Source organism: Schistocerca nitens, chromosome 12 (genome assembly GCF_023898315.1).
Source record: "Schistocerca nitens isolate TAMUIC-IGC-003100 chromosome 12, iqSchNite1.1, whole genome shotgun sequence".
Lineage (NCBI taxonomy): Eukaryota > Metazoa > Arthropoda > Insecta > Orthoptera > Acrididae > Schistocerca > Schistocerca nitens.
In genome coordinates, this window is record NC_064625.1 from 115,392,837 (window position 1) to 115,412,633 (window position 19,797).

The following is a 19,797-nucleotide window of genomic DNA, read 5'->3' on the forward strand; positions in this document are numbered from 1 at the left end:
ATCTCTCAATCTCTATCTCTCAATTTCTCTCTATCTCTCAATCTCTCTCTATCTCTCTCTCTCTATCTCTCTCTCTCTGTCTCTCTCTATCTCTCTCTCTCTCTCTCTCTCTCTCTCTATCTCTCTCTCTCTGTCTCTCTCTCTCTCTTCCTCTCTCTCTTCCTCTCTCTCTCTCTTCCTCTCTCTCTCTCTTCCTCTCTCTCTCTCTCTCGACACACACACACACACACACACACACACACACACACACACAGCGATAACAGTACTAGCTACTCTAAGAACTTCCGTGTTTACCATTGGTCAACTAGGACTACTCGCGTCTCCAGCAGGAGTGCATGAACAGGCAATCTGAGTAGCCAGTATTTCTCTCACTTGCCTGTCCTGTTTCCTTAAGAAAGTGGGACGTCTCCCGGCGAGCGTCCGCCCCAGGGGCAGCAGGTTGGGAGCAGACGTGGCCACCAGCAGACAAGTGCGGGGTCCTCGGGTCTCTTCAGGACCCTCGAGGCGGCCGCCGGCTCAACAGGTCCCTGGCGAAGCGCGCCTTGAATCACAATGACGTGCCGGCCCGTGGGGGAAACTCATCTCTGGCCCGCACACCGCTACTTTGGGCGGATCTTTCCACCTGCTGTCAGTCGCCATGCTGCGAGTCAGCCAGTCGAGAGAGCTTCACAAATTACGTGTTAATTAGCGAAGTTCATGGGAGGGGTTTGGAAGCCTGTTGGATTGGTGACGGTCTCCAGAGTGAACATTGGTTTGATGAAGCTCTCCACGCTGGACAAAACTACGCAACTTTCATCATCTCCGTATAATTGCTCTGCAAGTCACCGTATGGCACGCGGCGGAAACTATTTCTTTCCTGTTAGGTCGAGGGAAAAACGACTGTCTACATGCCTCTGTATGAGATCTAATTTCTCTTATCTTGCCTTCTTAAGCGAAACGAACGATGGCCGCAGTAAATCGTGCTGCAGTCAGCTTCAAATGCCATTTCTCTGAATTTTCTCAGTAATATTTCGTGAAAAGAACGTGGTCTTCCCTCCAGAGTCTCCCATGAGAGTTCGCGAAGCATCTCTGTAGTGACTGCATCATTATCGAACATACTGGTAACAAATCCAGCAGCACCACCACTGAATTGCTTCGATGTCTTTTCTGGATCTGACCTAAAGGAGAATCCCAAACACACAAGCAATACTCAAGACTGGTACGCACCAGCGTCCTATATGCGGTCTCCTTTACAGATCAACCTCCCTTTCCTAAAATTCGCCCAACAAACCGAACTCGACCATTCGCCTTCCCTACTGCCGCCCATACGTGCGCCGGCCGCTGTGGCCGAGCGGTTCTAGTCACTTCAGTCAGAAACCGCCCTGCTGCTATGGTCGCAGATTCGAATACTGCCTCGGGCATGGATGTGTGTGATGTCCTTAGGTTAGTTAGGTTTAAGTCGTTCTGAGTCTATGGGACTGATGACCTCAGATCGCCGCGCGGGATTAGCCGAGCGGCCTAAAGCGCTGCAGTCGTGGACTGTGCGGCTGGTCCCGGTGGAGGTTCGAGTCCTCCCTCGGGCATGGGTTAATGTGTTTGTCCTTAGGATAATTTAGGTTAAGTAGTGTGTAAGCTTAGGGACTGATAACCTTAGCAGTCCCATAAGATTTCACACACATTTGAACATTTTTTACCTCAGATGTTAAGTCCCATAATGCTTGGAGCCATTTTAAAGCCCTTACGTGCTCATTAAATTTCATATCGGTTGGCAACGTTCCACCTAGATATTTAATTGACGTGGTTACTCAAGCAGACCACTACTAATGTTGTACTCGAACATTATGGATTTGTTTTTGCTACTCATCCGGATTGACGTACATTTTTCTACGTTTAGAGCTACCTGCTATTCAACACACCAATAGAAATTTTGTCTAATTCATCTTATATCCAGCTACAGTTACTCATCTTCGATACCTTCCCGTAAACAACAGCATCATTACCAAATAGTCGCAGGCTGCTCCTCACATCTGTTCGTCAGATCATTTATGTATAAAGAGCGCTCCTATCAGAATCTCCTGGGACACTCGTGATGAATCGATGGATAATTGAACACTGAGCAGTTTTATCATCATAAATGAGGTCCGCAAACGCATATTTTCCTAGAAACCGAGAAAAGAAACAGTTACCACTGGTGCTTATGTCCCCATAAGGTAAACGCTATCCACCAATAGCGCCATAGGCGTTGCGGCCAACGCGTCTACCTTGCGAGAAGAGAAACTGTGTTCAATTTCCAAATGCACTCTGCAGTCTTTTTTTTTTTTTCATTTGTGGTTTTCTCCGTACCGAGACTGCCAGGGTTAACATGGTAAGTGAACCAATAGGGAATAATAACAAAGTAGCCAAATAAATTTCTCTAAGAACGTGCATCAGTAGCGAATTAATGGTTTAATACCTGTCGTTCTGCACTTGGTCCTTCACTGACTTTGTTACGTCTCCTTACTTTTTTTTTTTAGAACAACTGCATGAACGGCACTTCTCACACAAACATTCGAAGCAAATTTACTCTCTCCACCAAGAACCTCTTTCGATTGACTTACGTAATACGTACTGTTACTGTAGGAAACTCTCATGCTTCTAAGTGTATCACAGACAGGCAATGCTGATAACATAATTGTCTCTGTGTGCGTTCTGTCCCGCACCAAACAGTAAACACGCGCCGGAGGATCAGCTATCTTTTGTCTCTCGCGGCGAACTCGTAGTATCATTACTCAGAATTTTTGATTTTTTTTTTTACAACGGGGCTTAAAATTTTAATTCTTCGCAACTCGAGCTTTCCCTGAAATTTATTTGCCTACCTCTACTGATTTACTTGCCTCATTAACACCCCCCGCCCCCCTCGTACCTGCCGTTTTCGATACGGATAAAAACATAAATGAAAGCTAAAAAAAACTGCTGAATACATTTGAGAATCGAACACAGGTTCTCTGTTCCCCAACCCTATGCCCTGGGTTGCTCCACCGTCAGCGTTTATCTAAAGGGTAAGAAAGCAGCAGTCGTAAAAGTTCCCTTCCTCGATTTCTATGAAAATGCGCGTTTTCGGACCCCATACAAAATGATGAGAGATGCTCAGTTTTCAGTTATGTATCGATTCCGTCAGTATATTGAGTCGACTGCGCGTCATGAACTTTAGGGATGGGTTTCTCAAATTCGAACCAGTATTGAGATAAAATAATTTCGAGTCTTTCATTTTAGATTGTACACAAGGAACGTGAAAAGTGAGCCAAACCAATTGGCGGTGTCTGAGGTCTTGCTGTTGTTAGCTTTGCAACCCTCTTTATCACTCAATAACTAGTGCAGCCTACCTATATTTGAAGTGGTCTATGGTATTTCACGCCTTGTACTCCCACCTTCCAATTTGTACCTCTTACTCTACCCCCGTTGCGAAAATTACGATCCCTTAATTCCTCAGGATGTCTTCTATCCACCGATATCCAAAACTTGCCATTAGTTTCTTTATTCCTCATTTCAACTCAGTACTTCCCTATTGATTAGTCGATCTACCAATCTAATCTTCAGAATTCTCCTTCAGCACCACATTTCAAAAACTTACATCCCCTTCTTGTCTGAACCCTCTATCATGGGTTTATGTACGAGTTCCCAGAATGATATTTTCACCCTGCAGAGGAGTGTGCGCTGATATGAAACTTCCTAGCAGGTTAAAACTGTGTGCCGGACCGAGACTCGAATTTGGGACCTTTGCCTTTCGCGAGCAAGTGCTCTTTTTATGTACAAGTTGTCTACAACTTTTCCCCCTTTTTATTTAATTCCTGCTACCTTCATAGTTTCAAACAGTATTTTGCATTCAACATTGTCAAGAGTTTTCTGTGAATATACAAACTGTATAAAAGTAAGCGTGGCCTTTCTTTATTCTGTCTCCCAACACAAGTCTTAGAGTGAGTATTACCTCGTGTGTTCCTACATTTTTCTATAACCCAAATTCACCTTTCGCTAGACTTTCTTCTACCAGTCTTTTCTTTCTTCTGTAATTGGTTCGTATCACTATTTTGTAACCGTGACATACTAACCTATATATATTGCAGCAAGATAATATTCACATTTCTGAGTACCTACTTTTTAAAAAAAATGGTATTGTCGTATTGTTCTCGAAATCTGAGGCCTGTGTCGCACACAGGATAAACACAGTACTGAACACACAAACGTGGAATCAGCGTTTTCCGTTATTTGTGAAGCTGGAAGCCCTCATCTCTGTTAAGCAGTTTGTCTGCCACCTATTTTTCCACAAGTTCCTCGACCACTGTATCACAGTGGGCTCAGGCTCTAGAAGGGTATCATTACTTTCACGTAATTCGTTGAATCCCCAGTGGAAATATAATGTTCAGCTACCGCAGATATATATATATATATATATATATATATATATATATATATATATATATATACTCCTGGAAATGGAAAAAAGAACACATTGACACCGGTGTGTCAGACCCACCGTACTTGCTCCTTACACTGCGAGAGGGCTGTACAAGCAATGATCACACGCACGGCACAGCGGACACACCAGGAACCGCGGTGTTGGCCGTCGAATGGCGCTAGCTGCGCAGCATTTGTGCACCGCCGCCGTCAGTGTCAGCCAGTTTGCCGTGGCATACGGAGCTCCATCGCAGTCTTTAACACCGGTAGCATGCCAGACAGCGTGGACGTGAACCGTATGTGCAGTTGACGGAATTTGAGCGAGGGCGTATAGTGGGCATGCGGGAGGCCGGGTGGACGTACCGCCGAATTGCTCAACACGTGGGGCGTGAGGTCTCCACAGTACATCGATGTTGTCGCCAGTGGTCAGCGGAAGGTGCACGTGCCCGTCGACCTGGGACCGGACAGCAGCGACGCACGGATGCACGCCAAGACCGTAGGATCCTACGCAGTGCCGTAGGGGACCGCACCGCCACTTCCCAGCAAATTAGGGACACTGTTGCTCCTGGGGTATCGGCGAGGACCATTCGCAACCGTCTCCATGAAGCTGGGCTACGGTCCCGCACACCGTTAGGCCCTCTTCCGCTCACGCCCCAACATCGTGCAGCCCGCCTCCAGTGGTGTCGCGACAGGCGTGAATGGAGGGACGAATGGAGACGTGTCGTCTTCAGCGATGAGAGTCGCTTCTTCCTTGGTGCCAATGATGGTCGTATGCGTGTTTGGCGCCGTGCAGGTGAGCGCCACAATCAGGACTGCATACGACCGAGGCACACAGGGCCAACACCCGGCATCATGGTGTGGGGAGCGATCTATTACACTGGCCGTACACCACTGGTGATCGTCGAGGGGACACTGAATAGTGCACGGTACATCCAAACCGTCATCCAAACCATCGTTCTACCATTCCTAGACCGGCAAGGGAACTTGCTGTTCCAACAGGACAATGCACGTCCGCATGTATCCCGTGCCACCCAACGTGCTCTAGAAGGTGTAAGTCAACTACCCTGGCCAGCAAGATCTCCGGATCTGTCCCCCATTGAGCATGTTTGGGACTGGATGAAGCGTCGTCTCACGCGGTCTGCACGTCCAGCACGAACGCTGGTCCAACTGAGGCGCCAGGTGGAAATGGCATGGCAAGCCGTTCCACAGGACTACATCCAGCATCTCTACGATCGTCTCCATGGGAGAATAGCAGCCTGCATTGCTGCGAAAGGTGGATATACACTGTACTAGTGCCGACATTGTGCATGCTCTGTTGCCTGTGTCTATGTGCCTGTGGTTCCGTCAGTGTGATCATGTGATGTATCTGACCCCAGGAATGTGTCAATAAAGTTTCCCCTTCCTGGGACAATGAATTCACGGTGTTCTTATTTCAATTTCCAGGAGAGAGTATATATATATATATATATATATATATATATATATATATATATATATATATATATTATAGAAATTTGGCCGTTAAAGACCGTGAAAACAGTTATTTCTTGCGCTTCTGGGAAGTCTTCTTTCTCTCAGTCCACACTTCTTTCATTCTTGCGCTGAAGGCGGCTTTTCTCTCTTCAGACCATTTAGTTCCACAAGTCTTCTTAATTTTCACACCGAAACCCGTGAATGAATTCAGTTTTTTTCTAAGAAGATTTCTGTTAAATATTGTTTCCTGATCTATGTCCATTTCTTTTAGATCTCTTTCTGTGTTGATAAAACATAATTTTTTATTTTTTAGATTTGCGATGTACGAAAATATTTGTTTTGTAAGCCTATTCGGGTTCATCCTCATGATGTGAGCATAAAAGGAGCATCTTCTTTTTCTAATTCCGTCTGTAATTTTGCTGCACTTCGTATACACTTCTTTGTTGCTTTGTATACAGGCTTGCCTTGATCATCTGTTATTTTCCTGTGTCCAAGAATTGTCCTCACAATTCTTCTTTCACGATTTTCTATCTGTTCTGCGTATGTAAAATTTTCCAGTGTTTCTGATGCATATAGTATCTGCGGTCTAATGACAGTCTGGTAGTGTCTGAGTTTAATGTTTTTGGATATACATTTTTTTGAATACATTTGTCTGCAGTAGTGAGTTGCTGTCTCTAGTTTTTGTATTCTAGCCCTGCAGGCTGGATGACCTTTTGCCACAGGCTAAATTAGTTGACCAAGATATTTAAAATGTTTAGATACCTGTATTTTCCCGTATTTCGTAGTTATTTTCTTTGGTGGATTTTTGATATTTGTAATGATGAAATTTGCAAGCCTGCTTTTTCAGCAGTTTCTTTAAGTAATTCTATTTGTTTTATTGTGTCTTTTTGTGTGTAAGCTAAACAGGCGAGATCGTCAGCGAAGGCAAAACAGTTGGTTTCAATGGCTTTGTAGCACTTCCCTCCAATTTGGACTTTCTCAACTCCATGTTTTTGCGTGAGTTTTCTCCATTCTGCTATGACTTTATCCAGAACACAGTTGAAGAGTACCGGGGACAGCGCATCTCCTTGTCTGACGACGGTTTTGACCTCGAAATGCCGTGAAATTTCTCCTTGGAATTTTACTTTTGATGTTGTATTTGTTAATGTTTCTTTGATTATGGTGTTTGTTGTTTCATCTATTTCATATTCTCGAAGTGTTTTGATGAGTGTGTCCCTATCGATTGAGTCATAAGGTTTTTTGAAATGAATGAATGTTATGAAATATTTCTTGCTCCTTGTAGATAAATAGTTCATTGTTGTTTTGAGGTTAAAAATTTGTTCGGCGCAGGATCTTCCTGGTCTGAAGCCAGCTTGATATTTTCCAAGTTTTCCCTCTATAATTGGTGATACACGATTGAGCAGGGCTTTTGATAGAATTTTGTATGGGACTGGGAGAAGCGATATTCCACGATAGTTGTTAACATCCCTTTTGTCACCCTTTTTAAACAAAGGGTGAATTAGGGCAGTTTTCCAGTGACTTGGGATTTTCTTGGTTTCCCATACTTGTTCAAGTTCTTTGTGTAGTGCTTCTACTGATGTTTCTCCCCCACGCTTGAGCATTTCTGCTGTAATTGTGTCTTCTCCACATGCTTTCCGGTTTTTGAGATTTTTGATTATGTTTGGATTTCCTCTCGTGTCGGAGGTGTTGAATGTGTTGGTAATGTTTCTGGTTGCGTAAAACTGAGAGTCTGGATGGGTGTTTGGCAGTTTAGGAGTGTCTCAAAATATTCAGCCAGGATTTCACAGTTTTCAGTATTGTTGGTGGCGAGAGTCTTATTATTTCTCATAAGGTTTAGGCAAGGGGACTGGTATCCTCGGAGTTTCTGGTTGAATGTTTTGTACCAAGCTGCCGTGTTGCATTTCTTGAAATTCTCTTCAATTGAGTCCAGTTGTTGTTTTTCATATTGTCTCTTGGTGTTGCGAATAGTTTTCGAGGCATTCTTTCTAGCTTGCTTAAATTCATCAAAGTTGTTTTCAGTTTTATGTGAGTTCCACTTTTTCCAGGCTTTAAGTCTTTCATGCAGAACTTCATTACAGTTGCTGTCCCACCACGGGTGTCTCGGTTTGCTCTTTTTTGGAAAGGTTGTTTCTGTTGCCTTAATCAAGTTATTCGGAAATTCTTGGAGGTTTTGTGAAGGGGAGAATGTCTTTAGTTTTTTCTGAAAATCTTTGAGGTTAGAGTTGGACTTAAGGTTGTAATTTCTCACGGTTGTAAGATCAAAATTTATTTTATTTCTGTTTTTATATTCACCGTTTCTGCTTTTCTGTTTGTTTTTTGGGATCAGTTTAGTTTTTATTTTCGTGAGATAGTGATCGGAGTCGAGGTTTAGAGATTTTCGGACACGTGTGTTCAATATTTCTTTTTCACATTTGGAGGAGATGGCAACGTGATCTATTTGAAATTCTCCGATACTCTTTATCGGAGATACCCAGGTTTTTTTTTGTTTTCTGGGAAGATGTTTAAAACGTGTTGACATTAGCTTGAGTTTAAACTGCTTACAGAGCATAATTAACCTTTCTCCATTTTTGTTGGTTCGTTTGTGTGCGGGAAAGTTGCCGACAATATCGCGGAATTTCTCTTCTTTTCCAATCTGAGCGTTAAAATCTCCTAGAAGTATTTTTGCATTGTTTTCTGGGATTTCTGATATATGATCCTTAAGGTTTTCCCAGAATTCATCTGTATCTTCCCTATTTTTAGCATTATTTTTGTCATTTGTGGGAGCGTGAACATTGATTAATGTGTATTTTTTATTTGCACATCGAAAAGTGAGGAAAGATGTTCTCGATGATGTTGACCAAAAATGTTCGACAGAGTTCAGAATTTTTGTGTTTACAGCAAAAGCTGTGCCAAGCTGAGGGCATTTCTTCATTACAATTTTTCCAGGTTTTCCTTTAAATATTCTGAATTTGTTTGATTCAAATGTGTTTTCATCAGTGAAGCGAGTTTCTTGTAGCGCCACAATTTGTATGTCTTCCGTGTGTAACTGGTCTGTAAGGTGCTTAAGTTTTCCCACTTTGAGAAGGGAGTGTATGTTGAGAGTTGCTATGTTGAAGATTTTTCTGGGTTTAATCTTGTTGGATTTGCATGGTGTTGCAGACTCCCCAGAATCCATGGGTCTGCTTGCGTCGTTGCCGACGGTGGATTGGCCACCTGGGGTAGTTTCGCTATTGAAAGACATTTCCATCATGCGTTAAGATTGTAACTGTTGAAATTCTTCAAAGTTGGGGAGATTACTTGCGTAACCTACCAGGAATACGACTAACGTTGTTAGCGTTAGAAGGTTTTCTTGAAACTGCCGCCTCTAACATGAGGAACAGACGCTGCCCACAAGCCGCCCAATCTGGGTACAGACGCTTGCAGTTATAGATTTTTGGTTCCTCCGCTCTCTCAGCCGTTGGGAGTTAAAAATTCCTCATCCGCCTATGAGACCGTTGACCGGTTTTCACCCGTAACCCTAGGCAGGGGCCCTCACAGGGTGCTACCATCCGGAGCCAGATGGACCCAGGTTTTTTTACGAGGTTGTTACTCCTACCCCTCCTCCTCCCTCATCACTTGTAAGATGAGGATCCGGGCTTGGGACCGGCAATGGCGGAGTTATATATATATATATATATATATATATATATATATATATATATATATATATATATATATATATATATATATATATAGGAGGCGGCTGCACCGTTGATGTTCGATGTATTGTTAGTTATTTTTGTGTCCGATTAATCTTTTGCGCAATCAATCGTAATGATTTGGAAATAGTGATTTTGCATTTGAATTAGAGGATCAAGTAACAACTTCAGTTCCGCTTCTTTCTTTCTTGTTGTTGTTTCGTGGTGTTTGAGTACTCCTTGATTTTTTCCCTTATGTCGTCTTTCCACTTCTTCTGTCAATGCTGTTCCGGATTTTTTTTTTTCTTCTGCTTCGAAAGCCTACTGAATGTAGTATTTTTTTTAAAAAAAGGTTTCTGTTATTTACGTTTCTTTGAAGGTGTTTCTTTCTTGTTTCTGTAATCCATGCCCTTGTCGATTTCTTCTTCCAGAAATACAACAATATTTGTTTCGTAAGCCTGTTCTCATTAATTCACTAGATTAATCTTCACTTAGAAATTAATTCTGATATTTTCTCTATATTTTTTGCAGATCTCCTCATTGCTTCTGTAGTTCGTAGTATATGCAATAGTTTTTTAATTCCATGGTCACAGTTCATCATCACATAAATATAAACATTCTGGTCGTACCACTATGGTGTACTGGTAAAATGGTTCAAATGGCTCTGAGCACTATGAGTCTGAACATCTGAGGTCATCAGTCCCCTAGATTTAGAACTACCTAAACGTGACTAATCTAAGGACATCACACAGATCCATGCCCGAGGAATGATTCGAACCTGCGACCATAGCAGCAGCGCGGTTCCAGACTGAAACGCCTAGCACCGCTCGGTCACAGCGGCAGTCAAAAGAATGCAAGTGTGCGTTTTTCATAATTGATCAGGCTGTATAAGGGCACAGGTAGACCGATCCGCCGAGCTGTTTTATTTAGGTTATGGTGATAGCCTCACGGTGGGATCTGTGACCAAGGTGCGTCGATTCCACCACCTGACCGCAGCCTTCATATCCCTCCCACTACCTGCCAGCCCACACTGCATCAGTATAGTATCCGATTCTGTATTCCCCGTTGCATACACTGTAGGTAGACTCTACCTGGCGCTCTCCTGTCAATATACATACCCAACAAGGTCGGTGCTGTGGACAGAGTATTTCATGCGCACACCTCACTTGACCATTCGGACTGGGAATGTACACCTGCAGTAGTATAGAAACTCAGCTGCACCAGAGTTCTGGTTATCTGGGTGATTATTTCCTATGGTGCACAATGTGTGTGATGTACAAGTGCCGTAGCCAGCCACTCGCAGAACCCTCCCTGACCAGCACAGAAAACACAGCACACAGAAGTAAAGTGGCTAGCTTGTGTTACTTCATTCTGATACCTTCACAGGAAAATTGCTTCTTGTGAAGAAAACCGCCTAGATCACGTTATATATTCCTCTCTTTATTACGTCGTCTTGGCTGCTGTCATCATCAGATAATAATTATTTAAATAAAAAACATTTGTATATTAGACATTTTTGAAATGGTCAGAAAAGTGTAAAATAATTTACCCTAGCCCCGTACAGATTCCTAACCCCATGCAGATAATCCTTGAGATTAATGATAGTGAAGTTTTAATAGCTGTGCAAATACACTCCTGGAAATGGAAAAAAGAACACATTGACACCGGTGTGTCAGACCCACCATACTTGCTCCGGACACTGCGAGAGGGCTGTACAAGCAATGATCACACGCACGGCACAGCGAACACACCAGGAACCGCGGTGTTGGCCGTCGAATGGCGCTAGCTGCGCAGCATTTGTGCACCGCCGCCGTCAGTGTCAGCCAGTTTGCCGTGGCATACGGAGCTCCATCGCAGTCTTTAACACTGGTAGCATGCCGCGACAGCGTGGACGTGAACCGTATGTGCAGTTGACGGACTTTGAGCGAGGGCGTATAGTGGGCATGCGGGAGGCGGGGTGGACGTACCGCCGAATTGCTCAACACGTGGGGCGTGAGGTCTCCACAGTACATCGATGTTGTCGCCAGTGGTCGGCGGAAGGTGCACGTGCCCGTCGACCTGGGACCGGACCGCAGCGACGCACGGATGCACGCCAAGACCGTAGGATCCTACGCAGTGCCGTAGGGGACCGCACCGCCACTTCCCAGCAAATTAGGGACACTGTTGCTCCTGGGGTATCGGCGAGGACCATTCGCAACCGTCTCCATGAAGCTGGGCTACGGTCCCGCACACCACTGGTGATCGTCAAGGGGACACTGAATAGTGCACGGTACATCCAAACCGTCATCGAACCCATCGTTCTACCATTCCTAGACCGGCAAGGGAACTTGCTGTTCCAACAGGACAATGCACGTCCGCATGTATCCCGTGCCACCCAACGTGCTCTAGAAGGTGTAAGTCAACTACCCTGGCCAGCAAGATCTCCGGATCTGTCCCCCATTGAGCATGTTTGGGACTGGATGAAGCGTCGTCTCACGCGGTCTGCACGTCCAGCACGAACGCTGGTCCACCTGAGGCGCCAGGTGGAAATGGCATGGCAAGCCGTTCCACAGGACTACATCCAGCATCTCTACGATCGTCTCCATGGGAGAATAGCTGCCTGCATTGCTGCGAAAGGTGGATATACACTGTACTAGTGCCGACATTGTGCATGCTCTGTTGCCTGTGTCTATGTGCCTGTGGTTCTGTCAGTGTAATCATGTGATGTATCTGACCCCAGGAATGTGTCAATAAAGTTTCCCCTTCCTGGGACAATGAATTCACGGTGTTCTTATTTCAATTTCCAGGAGTGTACTTGTACACAGTGCTAGCAGAAACTATTTTGAGTCCATTTTAAAAAGGTGTCGTATTAAAAAGTCTTTTTATTTAAATAATTATTTTCTGTTTTCTCTTCATTGTTTCAAGTTTTTCAGTCAATTCGAAACATTTCGATGAGATTACATAGAGACAGTCCGCAGCTCGTAGTCTTACTGCAGCGTTCTCGCTTCCCGCGAACGGGGTCCCGGGTTCGATTCCCGGCTGGGTCAGGTATTTTCGCTGTCTCGAGATGACTAGGTGTTGCTGTGTCGTCTTCATCATCATCGTTCATCCCCATTACGGTCGGAAGAAACGCAGTGGCAAACCACCTCCTCGAGGACCTTGCCTAGTAGGCGGTGCGGGTCTCCCGCATCGTCCCCTACGCTCCTCGGAGTATGGGACCTCATCATAACATGGAGACAGGTGGTAAATTTTAGGATAATTTCCGTTTCTCTTCACCTGCATCAACCAATACATTGATTCCTCATACGATTATCTCACGAAAAGACATCGAAAGTAAAAATTTGAGATAATCGAGCTTACACGGGGACTTAGCGGCAACTATTCTTATCACGAAACATTCGTAAGTGGAACAGAAAAACGGAGAAATACCAGTGCTACAATAAGTGGATGATTCCACCATATACCAGACGTGAAAGCGAGTTAATACTGCATTGTTGTCTAGTTCCAAGCAATGTTGAAAGTTTCAAAGTCTCTATCTGACCGGGAAGTTAATTTAAAATCAATGAAAAGCTTGTACCGATCGCACAGGCATGAAAGTGACCTAAAAACGTATTAAAAACTTAGAACTTGTAAAACACCGTTCTAACATTTCTACGGTCTCTGCATTGGTGTAGATTGTACTCAAACTTTCATCTCAAGACGACTGAGAGAATGACCGGTGACTATTGTCCTTGTGTTTGTTTACTTATTTTCAACTCTAGCAGGTGGACGAGTTACGTTAGCCCAGATTCCTGAACTGTGTGCTCGTACACTAGAGTGAAATTCAGATGTGTGTTACGTTTTTAATAACGCTATGTGTCCATGAATAGTGCACAGTAATACGTTTTTGAAGAGGTCTCGAGCAGAAGAAGAACGATCACTACATAAAAATATAGAATCAAATGTAAAAAAAAAGACATACTGCTTGTCATATCTTCGTAACTAGCAAATTTACATGAAAGGAAATCTGTCTCTCTGATAGGTAAAGAACACTTCCCTCTGGAAGAAAGAATTTTTGATGTAGTCAGGATAAATTGGACTCACTGTATATCAAGTCATCTTTTATTCACGAAGTATCCACATGATCCTGAACTAATTCAGGTAATTTATCTCCTGTATTAATAGGAATTATGGTATCGTTTCAACTGGAGCAAATTCCAAACCACATGTGCAGCCAGTCTTCTCAGAGCCAGCGTGAAATACCACAAGCTATCCTTCACCGACTGCTGGACTGTTACTTTCCGTTTTTACATCACATTTAGCTGTTATGCTGTGAATAAAGACTCGAGTGTTGGCTACCTTCTGTGTGGCAACACACTTTCTTCAGCTGGTGAAATGCGTTAAGAGCTGTGTTTTGTCCCCCCCCCCTCTGTCTCTCTCCCTCCCTCCCTCAATCCCTCCCTCTCTCTCTCTCTCTCTCTCTCTCTTTTCTCTCTCTCTCTCTCTCTCTCTCTCTCTCTCTCTCACACACACACACACACACACACACACACACACACACACAGACACACACACATATGTATATATAGACTTCCCGAGCCTTTTTGTGCAAAACTCGCCCCCGCTACTTTTTCCTGTGTGACTGTGACGACGACGACGACGTCGACGACGCTTGTTTAGGAAGCAGCGAGCAGCTCTTTTAGCGGCCGTCATCAGCATAGAAGCGCGCGGTTTTTCCCCGGGCGGCCGGGTAATCCCCGAGTGATGGATAGCGGGGCGCATCGCGCGCGACAGCCGCGTTTCTTCCGGCGGCCCCGAACGCCGGGGCTTCCCCTGACGACAGGCATTTGTCTGCCAATCTGCCGCCGAGCTCGGCATTCGCGGTTACGGCGTGTACGTCAAGTGGGTGGGACCCAATTTAGCATAGAAAGGCGTACTGCAGGGTTCACATTATCTCACAGATTTGTTGTTGTGGCCTTGAGCCGCGAAACGGATTTAGACAGGACATCGGTATGGTGCGATAAGTGGCAATTGACCCTAAGCAACGAAAACTATGAGGTCCTCGTGTACTAAAAAGGATCTGCTAAATTTGGGTTACACGACGAATTACATAGATTTACAGATTGCGGATTCCACCAAATACCTAGGTATTACTAAGGCTGTAAGTGTTGTTGTTGTTGTGGTCTTCAGTCCTGAGACTGGTGTGATGCAGCTCTCCATGCTACTCTATCCTGTGCAAACTGCTTCATCTCCCAGTACCTACTGCAGCCTACATCCTTCTGAATCTGCTTAGTGTATTCATCTCTTGGTCTCCCTCTACGATTTTTACCCTCCACGCTGTCTTCCAATACTAAATTTGTGATCCCTTGATGCCTCAGAACATGCCCTACCAACCAGTCCCTTCTTCTTGTCAAGTTGCGCCACAAATTCCTCTTCTCCCCTATTCTATTCAATATCTCCTCATTAGTTACGTGATCTACCATCTACAGCATTCTTCTGTAGCACCACATTTCGAAAGCCTCTATTCTCTTCTTGTCCAAACTATTTATCGTCCATGTTTCACTTCCATACATGGCAACACTCCGTACAAATACTTTCAGAGACGACTTCCTGACACTTAAATCGATACTCGATTTTAACAAATTTCTCTTCTTCAGAAACGCTTTCCTTGCTATTGCCAGTCTACATTTTATATCCTCTCTACTTCGACCATCAGTAATTTTGCTCCCCAAATAGAAAAACTCATTTACTACTTTAAGTATCTCATTTCCTAATCTAATTCCCTCAGCATCGCCCGACTTAATTCGGCTACATTCCATTATCCTTGTTTTGCTTTTGTTGATGTTCATCTTATACCCTCCTTTCAAGACACTGTCCATTCCGTTCAACTGCTCTTCCAAGTCTTTTGCTGTCTCTGACAGAATTGCTATGTCATCGGCGAACCTCAACGTTTTTATTTCTTCTCCGTGGATTTTAATACCTATCTAACATTCTGCGTGGTGTCTGTCTGTCCTATATCGTGTCTCCCTATCACTTTGCGCAACGACGCTCTGAGCGTGTTTTTTAGGGAATTGACTAGTTTGAACCTGGGACCTGTTGCTGGTAAGGAGACGCCAGACCACACATGACATGTAGAATCCAGAAGAGTTCAGTGAGACTAGCGATGATATAACCAAATACTTAATGATTTCAGCGTCAGCTCCACTGCACTCCCTGTAAAAGAATCTTAACACTAACTAAATTTAGTGGAAGGGGTTCAAGGCTTTCCTATTTTTAGTTATCTGGTAAAATAACATCGAAAAAGCAGTTAAGTTTACCATTGGAAATTTTATTCTACTCACAAAACATTGTTTATAAATTGCACTATTAATAAAATGGAATGTTTTAATACAGGATGGTAAAAACCGACTGCGTTCAACAAAAATGTGAACGAATATTCCCTGAATGGGTTTCCAAGTTCTACAATGGATCGAAGGATGACCTATGCCATATCACATCAATAATCTAGGTTTAAATTAAGTTTCACAAAAGAGAAAACTATCAAAATGGCCTACAGTGACCCTCAATTATCTTTAATTACTTATCTAAGTTGTCGTAAATTACAGTAGCTGATGTGGCTTCTCAATAACAGAAAAATCATCGCGTTTCAGATTATTACTTCAAGTGGCAAATGTGAACACCATGATCTTTAATTGACGATCGACACTAGTAATACGCAAAAAGGGGATGTAACAGATGAGACTTCTGCAGTTCTGAGTGAAGCCTTATGCGCTCAAAATTGCGGCAGCGCGTGCGTTCATTACCTTGTCGGTGTTCGACAGGGGGCGGTGGACAGCACAGCTCCGCTCACCTCACCGTCTCGGAAGCAACGCTCTCCTAACTTCTCCTTACTACAGTTTACCGAAGATGGTTTAAAAAAAAACTATCTGGCTGTGTTTTCATCTGACCAATCAGGGTCTCAATATTAACATTAAGCTCCGCCTACCAAAAATTCTGTCTAGCCAATGAGAAACGTTATACTTTTCGTGGTGGGGCAATGTTTTTAAAGTTTGCAACGTAACAGAGACGCGAAAAAGTCTCACGCTAAAATTTGCAGCTGGTGTGGTCCTTTTTGTGTTATCGTAAGATCTATACTGTTCGTCTGGAGGGCTCTATCTTTTAACATGGGCTGGGGGGGTGTTCCTGACGTAACAGACACGCGAAAAAGTCTCACGCTAAGCCTCTAGCTTTTAACATGGGCTAGGGGGTGGTCCTAACGGTTAGCTGGCCACGTGGGTGTCCGTCCCTTATCGTAGGGCCTTCTAACTTAACACGGTTCTGCTCTCGGCTTCTGTTATCGTTTCTCCCCTCGTAACTGCGTCTGTCTCACGGTGGGAAGGTATGACATGCATTTAGGCATTCTTGTGCTAGTCTGTGGTATTCCATTTGCTGACTCGTTACTCGTATTACTTTGGTTAATTTAATGTCACGATTTATTCGGAGCTATGTGACATACTACTGGATTTGCTTATTATGTTGGGGCTTTCATGGAAGGTGTTGGATTTGCCTGACACCTCACATCTACTCGGAATTTTTCTTTTGTTTCCTTTACTGCTTGCTCAATATACAGACTGAATAACATCGGGGAGAGGCTACAACCCTGTCTCACTCCCTTCCCAACCACTGCTACCCTTTCATATCCCTCGACTCTTGTAACTGCCACCTGTTTTCTGCACAAATTGTAAATAGCCTTTCGCTCCCTGTATTTTACCCCTGCCACCTTCAGAATTTGAAAGAGAGTATTCCAGTCAACAGTGTCAAAAGCTAAGTCTACAAATGCTAGAAACGTAGGTTTGCCTTTCCTTAATCTTTCTTCTAAGATAAGGCGTAAGATCAGTATTGCCTCACGTGTTCCAACATTTCTACGGAACCCAAACTGATCTTCCCCGAGGTCGACTTCTACAAGCTATTCCATTCGTCTGTAAAGAATTCGCGTTAGTATTTTGCAGCTGTGACTTATTAAACTGATAGTTCGGTAATTTTCACATCTGTCTACACCTGCCTTCTTTGGGATTGGAATTATTATATTCTTCTTGAAGTCTGAGGGTGTTTTGCCTGTCTCATACATCTTGCTCACCAGATGGTATAGTTTTGTCTTGCCAGTCATGACAGGCTGGAAGTACTAAATGGAAAAAAATGTTGTGGGGGAAGAGGAACTAAACAGTTAATGATCTTCAAAACACTTCGAAGATGCAACCAATCTTCAATGGAAACTTCCTACACTATGCTTGTCCGTCTTCTACTGGAGCACCTTCGTGTGGTATAGGATCCGTACCGCATAGGATAAGCGGACGACATTGAAAAAGTTCAAGGAAAGGCATTTCGTTTGGTATTATCGCGAAATAGGGGGGATACAGTCACGGATATGAAGTGCGAGCTGAGATGGCACTCGTTGAAACGAAGCCTTTTGTCGTTGTGGTTGGACGTTTTCACGAAATTTCAGGCAGCAGCTACCTCCTCCTAATTCGAAAATACGAGGCGTGTTTTTTTAAGTACCGTTTTGAAATTAAAAATTGACGTGCTGGGATATCTCAATAATTTTTTTTTTACATGAAAGCCTGTACCTTTACTTTCCTACATAATTTCCGTCAATATTGAGGCACTTGCATAACGTTGTACCGGTTTTTGAATACCCTCCTCATAGAAGTCTGCCGCCTGACTTGTTAACCACTGCACCACCACTATTTTGACTTCGTCATCGTCTTGAAGACGCTGACCGCCCAGGTGTTTCTTCAAGTGCAGCAACAGATGGTAGTCACTGGACGCAAGATCGGGGCTGTACGGAGGATGATCTAGAGTTTCCCATCGAAAAGATGTGATGAGATCTTCAGTCTGATTCGCCACATGCTGACGGGCATTGTCTTGCAGCAAAACGATACCTTTGCTCAACTTGCCACGTCTTTTGTTCTGAATTGAACGGCGCAGATTGTGCAGTGTCTTACAGTAAGCTGCTGTATTGATTGTGTCATTACAAGGCATAGTTTTGCTGCAGGATAATGCCCGTCCGCATATGGCGAATCAGACCAAAGATCTCATCACGTCTTATCGATGGGAAACTCTAGATCATCCTCCGTACAGCCCCGATCTTGCGCCCAGTGACTACCCTCTGTTCCTGCACTTGAAGAAACGCCTGGGCGGTCAGCGTTTTCAAGACGATGACGAAGTCAAAACAGTGGTGATGCAGTGGTTAAAAAGTCAGGCGGCAGATTTCAATGAGGACGGTATCTCAAAAACTGGTACAACGCTATGACAAGTGCCCCAATATTGACGGAAATTGTGTGGAAAAGTAGATTAAGGTACAGGCTTTCGTTTAAATTAAAATTATTGAGATATCTTAGCACATCTTTTTTTAAATTTCAAAACGGTACTTACTTAAAAAACACGCCTCTTCATTTGTTAACGCCTACCTTGGAGGAGTAAAAATAAGAGAAATCGGAGCTCACTCGAAAAAATATAGTTATTCGTTTCTTTTTACGTGCTATTCGAGAATCAAACAGTCGATAAATAGTCTGAAATCAGCTTTTATGACTGCTGTACCAAGCTCCTAATTCTGAATTGCAGAGGAATGATTACATTTACAAAGAACAACGGAATTAGAGGATCACTTTTTCGAAACGCCGTAACTGTCTCGCACTGCGACGCATAAGTCTGAAATTTGGCTCGAAGGTGTCTTCCGCCTATCTCTGTAATGGTACAACAGCAAGGTGTCGACACATGCGAAACAAAAGCCAGAGCTCAGAAACTCATCTGACGTGTAAGGTGGGCTAATGACAGGCTGGCACCAAACTTCATCACAGTCTGCCTCGGACGTGTCGCACTGTGAGAGGGTCGTCACAGCCTCTGTTACCAACATTAGGCGCCTTCTTTTGAAGAGTCTGCGATGGAGGTCAGAATCACGACAGCGAGCGTGGAAATTTGGCGATTTTATTGGTTGCCGAGGGAAACGTTTCAGAAGTACCGCCTCCGAGAATGACACGGCGGGACTAAGCGCGTCAGTGAGACAACCCGTTCCGCAGGGGCGTTGATTCCCCCACTTTTCTCGGTCATAAGCGACAGTTGGCAGTGCAGTGAGCAATAGTAGGACGTTCTTGACGACATTTCACACTAAAACCCTCGGACCTTTGAGCCCTTCTGTTTTGAGTGGTACCGTGAGGGGGTGACATGGAGTGCTCATTAACGGCGTATTACTGCGTTCAGCACTGAATCGGCGTTCCTCACTGGCCCCAATCTCCAACGTCGGCGACTATGGAGGAGACCTGGT